Here is a 6,699-nt window from a genome sequence, read left to right on the forward strand (position 1 = left end):
TGAAGGATACGTTCTTCATATGATTACAGGGAAGGAGAGAAGGTGGGGGGGGGGGGGAGGTTGGGGGGTGAGAGTGGGACAAATCTATGACGCCTTTCCAGTATTGGGCTTTGAAGGGCATTCATATGCAAGCTAAAAATAGCAGCGCGAATGTAGGGACAGTGAGAATGGAGTGGCAGTGAGAATGTAGGGACAGTGAGAATGCAGGGGCAGTGTGAATGTAGGGACAGTGAGAATGGAGCGGCAGCGTGAATGTAGGGACAGTGAGAATGGAGTGGCAGTGAGGATGTAGGGACAGTGAGAATGGAGTGGCAGCGTGAATGTAGGGACAGTGAGAATGGAGTGGCAGCGTGAATGTAGGGACAGTGAGAATGGAGTGGCAGTGAGAATGTAGGGACAGTGAGAATGGAGTGGCAGTGAGAATGTAGGGACAGTGAGAATGGAGCGGCAGCGTGAATGTAGGGACAGTGAGAATGCAGGGGCAGCGTGAATGTAGGGACAGTGAGAATGGAGCGGCAGCGAGAATGTAGGGACAGTGAGAATGGAGCGGCAGCGTGAATGTAGGGACAGTGAGAATGGAGCGGCAGCGTGAATGTAGGGACAGTGAGAATGGAGTGGCAGCGTGAATGTAGGGACAGTGAGAATGGAGTGGCAGCGAGAATGTAGGGACAGTGAGAATGGAGAGGCAGCGTGAATGTAGGGACAGTGAGAATGGAGTGGCAGCGTGAATGTAGGGACAGTGAGAATGGAGCGGCAGCGTGAATGTAGGGACAGTGAGAATGGAGTGGCAGCGTGAATGTAGGGACAGTGAGAATGGAGAGGCAGCGTGAATGTAGGGACAGTGAGAATGGAGCGGCAGTGAGAATGTAGGGACAGTGAGAATGGAGTGGCAGCGTGAATGTAGGGACAGTGAGAATGCAGGGGCAGTGAGAATGTAGGGACAGTGAGAATGCAGGGGCAGTGAGAAATAGTGGCTGTCCCAAGAGGGGCAGCACTAGGGTGTTGGGGTGCAGCTCAGGTGCTGCACAGAATATGATGCAGCTGATGAAGATCCTAATGATGTTGACAAGTATACTTCTTGCAGTGGTAAACACATTAAATAATTTCTATTGTACATCTCTGCTCTAAGGTCAAAGTGTCACTCACTCTGCCGTGACACGGCTCCGGTTTCTGTGTGGGTAGATATATATATATGCATGAGTTATACATATAGCTGTGTGTATGTTTATGAGTGATCCCGGTGGGGACTGAGATGGCAGCTGGGGAATACCACAGGAGGAGGGGCAGGGAAAATGAAATGTGTGTCGTCTTGGATTTGACAGACTTCCATCTCCATGGGAACAGCAGATGCCCAGAGTCAGTGCCAGTGGCTGGAAAAAGGGCTGGGCTGGTGTCTGACTGAATACATTTTGTTTTGACACGCAAGATAAATCTGCAGAACATAAGACACACACAATTAATTGTGAACAGGTATCATCGTACAATACTGTGGGACTGCGGAGAACATCTTGCCTATGTATGCGTTAAAACAAGTATGCACAAATATACTAAAAAAAATGAATCAAAACTTGTTCTGCATCATATATTTGTATATACAAAACTGATGCTATTGAGCACACTGATATCTCATGATACAGTTCTTATTTTTCTGACATAATCTAGATAGGTAGAGGCCCACTTATGAAAATGAACATAGCTCACAGCCCATAAACGCAGTTTTTATAAAAAATGAACTCCAGTGGGAACTGAAGCCATTCTACTGCAACAGTGCTTTCTTGCAGTGGCAAACCTGCCATGCAGTGTGATTCCACAAGAGGATTTTCTGTAGGAGTTCAGTTTGTTGACATTAATGAGACAAAAGCAGACATGTACTGCGCCGCTGGGACACTTATTCAAGAGCAGGAGGCAAGATGGAAATCAAAGCACTTGAAAGAAGGCTTTGCTTTAAAGTGAGACACAACACACATGATCATATTTACATATATGTATGGAGCTGCAGAGACTGAGGCTTGTTGGGGCATCAGTTTACACAGTTAAATGGGAGAGGTGAGCTATTAATAATTTTTAGAAACATGATTCTGGCCCAGCCCATGATGCCCCCTGACAAGCTCTCTAATTTTCTGGATCACATGACTAACACCTATTTAGTAACCCAACTGGAGAGCTGAGGAAGGACAGTATTTGGAAGTGCAGCTGCATGTGGAGGCTCTTTAAAAGAAATGCTCAAGGATTTTCTTTTAATGGACAGTGTACGCCTACACATATGGGAGTGTTTGGATAGTTGTGACTTCTAAGTAAACACATTTCTGTATTCCTGCACATTAAAATAGACACACAAATATATATTCAAGAGTAGACATATAGTGCACTGTACGTATTAAATAGATATACACATCAATGTACATACATGCTTAGAAACATATTTGTACATTTGTGCCGTATAATATGTACCATATTATCATTGTGCATTCTGTCCGCGAATGGTTGTGCGTGCGGAAACTTGTGTTCATATTACATTTGGCCATGGACCCAGATAGTCCCGGTCAGTGCATGCATACAGCAGTGATATTATACCAGAGCTAGAGAGGGCAGATGTATTGCAACAAGCACAGATACAGCAGTGTAGTGAAACGGGTAAACTGTATAGGCTTCGGAGGTATTAAGGTAATACAGCATAATCCGGCATTTTCAAATCTGAAATTCTTACGATAAAATTAGCTGGTACCTACCCCAATAAATTTCATCGCCAAGATTTCAAAATTCCGGAATAGTGTTGCTTTTGAAAATAACATATACCCCAGTGAATGTCAGGAAAGTATAAATTATCTGGACAATAGAAATTATATATGCGCACATCTCTTTCAACAATTCTTCCGCTTCTACACTTCCTTGGTTGACCTCTGCTCTGTGAAACTCTGTGCTGCCACCTACTGGAAATAATTTCCTAGTCAATTTCCATGCACATGCGCAGTCGATGCACAGCGATGCATAATATCTCTGCCGGACAATAAAAATTCTGAGCTGCACATGCACCATCCGTAGCCACCTGGCGCAAACCCTTGATAACGAAATTTGCATCTCTCATCCTATATGCTGCCTGAAAACACACATGGAAAAGTGAATTATGAATTGACCTTAATACTACCATTATGTTTGTTCTTTTGTGGAAAGATATGAACTAATTTAGTAAATGTTGCAAAATAATCTGAAATGATGAAAATTAAATAATACAATGCAAGCGTTTAATTTTGTATGTCTCAGATCTCCAGGGCAGTGCTTGAGCCTGTTTCACCCTACTGTCTACTGCACAACATCTACTGCCCTTGTGGAACAATAGCACTGCTCACTGGCAGGAAATTGTCGTAGCTGTCCCCGCTTGCCGGACTGGCCTTCCCACTGCTGTGATCAGGGTGCACAGAATGTTCCTCACATCATTTCTGCTGATTAAACTTCAGGGTCTAGGCAGAAATGTGTTTCTTACGGAACCATAATACAGGCAGTGCTAAGAAAAGAAACCAAAAAATTGTACTCTTTGAGAATGTGTCTGAATAGTATTGACAGGCTCGTGCTGCTTAATTTGAATGCTGTTTACATTAACACAATCTCTGGCCCCCCATGCGGAGATGTAAATAAATGCACGCACCAGCTGCCAGCCTCCAGCACTGGGCCTTTTCAAACTGGTCTCCATTCAAAGCAGATTTTGTGAGAAATAATGTTTTGCCTGTTTTTCCCACTGTTGCTTTATACGATGGGTTACTTTGTAGCAACCCCCTAACCCCCCCCCCCCCCCCCAAAAAAAAAAAACAAGGAGACAGACTCACATTAACCAGGGCCTTAAAAAAAGGCTTCTGTTGAACAGTAAGGTCAGTGTGTGGAGTGTGTATGTGTGTCTGTGCAATTGAAAGAGGGACAGAGATCTTTTTTAGTTTGTTTCCTTGACAGTAAAAGACCTAAACTGGAACAATAACCATCTTTGGTTAACCATGTCTTTTACAGTCACAATATATACACAGAACTTTGACTTCCTGCCTCATCAGTGGTACCCAATGATACACTACAGGCAATTTAGAGATGTGGATCCATCTCACTGGATGGCAGTAGGACACTGAAGTACCAAAAGGACATGAACTTGACACAAGAGAAAATGCAAACTCCACACACACAGAATGGGGGCAGGATTTGAACTAGCAGCCATGGAGTTCTGAGGTAACAGTTCTTCCCATTTAGCCACCCTGAAAGAGAGAAAAAAAAAGATCACCAAAAAAATAGTAAATCCATTTTACTTTACTGCTCTCATCTGTCAAAGTGTGATTTATGGTATTTAAAATTGAAAAACTCATTGCCTTAATGCAAGTCTGTCTCACATTCATTAATGTAAGTCTGTCTTAAGCTCAGCTTCAAATTTCTGATCTGATTGCAATCAACTTTACCATCATTTTTTCATAATTAATTGGAAAAAAACTTTCCACTTTAGGTTTCGCACAACCTAAAAACAAACCATATAACCTTAAGACGGAATATCAATCCGTCTTCAGCCCCCTCTCCCTCCGCACAGAATGCGCCTGTGTACGAGGAGAGTGCTGGGCCTCAGCCCAGTTGTTTTGTAGGAGCTTTATGTACCCTAAACTTGTTTGTCGCTTCCTTACACAAGTGCCAGTGTGACGAGAAAGCCGAACTCCCCTGTTAGCGCGGCGAGATGCTCCCGGGGCGAACACGCTGAGCACCAGAACACTGGCCTCTTGTTTCAGGCCCTTCCTCCCATTTTGTCCTCTCAAATTTGCTTCTCTGTGCCGCCCAAGGCCATGACAGTGCCTGTCTGCAAACGATAAACAGTACAGGAGGCCATTCAGAAACATACACACACACACACACACATGTAGGGTAAACATATCCTTATGGGGACCGCTCATTCATTTCAGTGGGAAAAATGCTAACGCTAACTATGACAACCTTAACCCCTACCCTGCCCTAACCATAACCATAAGTAACCTAACAAAATACAAGAGTTTTTGGATTTTTAGTTTTTTCATAGGAGTCACCGATTTTTATAAAATAGAGTTTTCCCTTATGGGGACCAGGAAACCGGTCCCCATAAAGGAAAAAAAACGGATATTTATCACGTTATGGGGACATTACACACACACACACACACACACCAAGGCTATATGACCAAAGCTGTCAAACCTTAAAACAACACAATGTGTTCCAGCTGGCCTTAATGACCTTGTGATTTTGCTTCTGCAATGACTTACATATACTGTATACGGTATTTCGGCACAGTGGTTGAGTGAGCAGCACTTCTGCCACACACTCCAGGGTTGTCCCTCGTGTGTGGAGTTTGCATCTTCTCCCCATGTGTGTGTGGAGTTTGCATCTTCTCCCCATGTGTGTGTGGAGTTTGCATCTTCTCCTCAAGTTGTGCAGCAATCCTCCAGGAACTCTGGTTTCCTCCTACTGTCCCAAGACAGAACTGATGTACAACTTTCCTAAATAGACAAAAAGGCTTCTGTTTTCAGATTCTATCTATCTATCTATCTATCTATCTATCTATCTATCTATCTATCTATCTATCTATCTATCTATCTATCTATCTATCTATCTATCTATCATCTAATGTATGTGACACACACATGCACACACACACACACATGTCCCCGCAATGTGATAAAAACCAGTAATTCTTTTCAATTCCCACAAAGGGAAACTCAATTTTCTAAAAATATGTGACTGCAATCAAAACACTAAAAATGTCAAAAGTCTTGTATTCTGTTTGGTCACTTATGGTTAAAGTTAGGACAGGGTAGGTTAAGGTTGTCATTTTTTGGATTAGGATTTTTCTTATGGAAATGAATGGACGGTCCCCTTATAAAGATTATAAAGATATGAATACAAACATATGTGTGTGTGTGAGTATGTGTATTAACCCCTTGCATTGTTTTATGTCAAATGTATATAGATTAGTATTACAGTCATTTTCAGAAATCCCTACACAATCGCTCAGGTTCCAAGTCATCTAATACAAACACACGCACATAGAAACTTAGACAAATGCAGCGTTACAGAGCCGCACCTTGAACACCCAGACACAGTCACAGAAATCCACAACCTCACAGAAGCTTAAAGTTACAGTAGGAAAGATCAGATCACCTGTGATTGAACACTTAAAAATATGTCTCTTAACAGTGAACTCACTCTCTGATTTTGGTGATGCTGATGCAGCTGCGTTCTTAAGGAGATATTTATGCTGGATCCTTTAACCAGCATCAAAGTAAAAGCAGGTGTCGTGCTGCACCCCCCACGCTCCGCTCCCCCCTCCTCTGCCTGGCAGCATCAGGGGAGGCTGTGGACTGGAACGCAGAGAGCAGGCGCAGTGTGTCTGTCAGCCTGCTGCCTGTGTTTTTTTTGTTTTTATTGGTTCGTCTGATAAGCAGCCTCCGTCTCAGATCCTTCATTACCTGCAGCTAGTTGCTCAGGACACAGGCTTCTCGATGCACTGAGTGACTGTACATCTTGGCGACTTCAGCCGTTCCCACCGAAGGCTTGGAGAAAAACGCAGGACGAGTAGAAACTGTGAGACTCGCCTCCCCCACAGTGAAGACTGGGCACAGCAGCAAGCTTTCTAGAGATCAGTTGGGGAGATACAGCACAAGGTAATGCAGAACCAGCAGTTTGCATATACAGTATGTGTGTGTGCGTGTG

Source organism: Paramormyrops kingsleyae, chromosome 12 (assembly GCF_048594095.1).
Source record: "Paramormyrops kingsleyae isolate MSU_618 chromosome 12, PKINGS_0.4, whole genome shotgun sequence".
In the NCBI taxonomy this organism is placed as follows: Eukaryota; Metazoa; Chordata; class Actinopteri; order Osteoglossiformes; family Mormyridae; genus Paramormyrops; species Paramormyrops kingsleyae.